Source organism: Empidonax traillii, unplaced genomic scaffold (assembly GCF_003031625.1).
Source record: "Empidonax traillii isolate 1590-97213 ecotype Southwest subspecies unplaced genomic scaffold, ASM303162v1 scaffold745:size721762, whole genome shotgun sequence".
NCBI classification, from domain to species: Eukaryota; Metazoa; Chordata; class Aves; order Passeriformes; family Tyrannidae; genus Empidonax; species Empidonax traillii.
Genome location: NW_020955938.1, coordinates 689,604 through 690,630, shown reverse-complemented (window position 1 = coordinate 690,630; position 1,027 = coordinate 689,604).

The following is a 1,027-nucleotide window of genomic DNA, read 5'->3' as shown; positions in this document are numbered from 1 at the left end:
AGGCTCTGTGCGAGGCCAAAGTAATAATCTCAACCCTGTGATCTCTCCCAGGCAGCCAACAAAGGGGCAATTACAGTGTAACACCAAGACATAGCTCACATTTTGGGAGGATTACACCCAGAAACATGCTGTTAATATTCACATTTAAGATCTCCCAGGGCCCCATTACTTCTTTCTTTTTCAATAACATAAAGGATTTCTCTGGCATTCAAAACAAAATCAAGCCATAACAATCCCGTTTCCCGAAATTTGCTTCCTTTTAATTGTGACAACATAGAAATTCACACTGAACTATTCAGCTATCTACCTGGCCAATTTGATAGTTTTATTCATACCCTGGGTGAATCATATTTATTAAATTACATATAAACCTGGTGTGACATTCTGTCAAGTTACTTTTCATTATGCAATTCCATCCTACAGAAACAAGACCTGATGATGGTCCATACAGTCATTTGGAAATTTAACCCTGGGATAGATGTCAGAGAAACAACCTGATCATCTGAAAAGCTTCCAAGGGGGTTGCAATTCCTCACTCCCCTAAACCTCAGTATTTCGGCTCCCAGGCTCCTGGTGGGTGCTGGGAGCGCTGCAGGGACAGGATGGGCTCCTGCCCAGGGCACCAGGAGCAATGTATCTCCTCTGAAGACCATCAGTCTTTAGATTGGTTAGAAGCAACCTAATGCACTCAGATATTACACCTTTATTACCTCTGTTTCATGGTTACCCATTATCATCCAACTTGCTTTCATCCATTCCCAAACTTTCAGAAGGAAGAAGTATTTTTAAAAAAAAAGAAAAAAACAAAAACCAAAGCAGACAAACACAAAATAGCAACAAGAAAAAAAGTATTGGAAAGTCCAGCAGGGTGGACAGAAATTGCTAAGTATTGACCCAACAAAGCACACCTGACACCGGAGGGATGCCCATCAAGGCCAGAGGACTGCCTTGCCCTTTGATAACACCAACTCCCCCAAAAGCTCCCTTTGTTCTCAAAGTTTCAAATCATGCTAAAAAAAAAAACAAA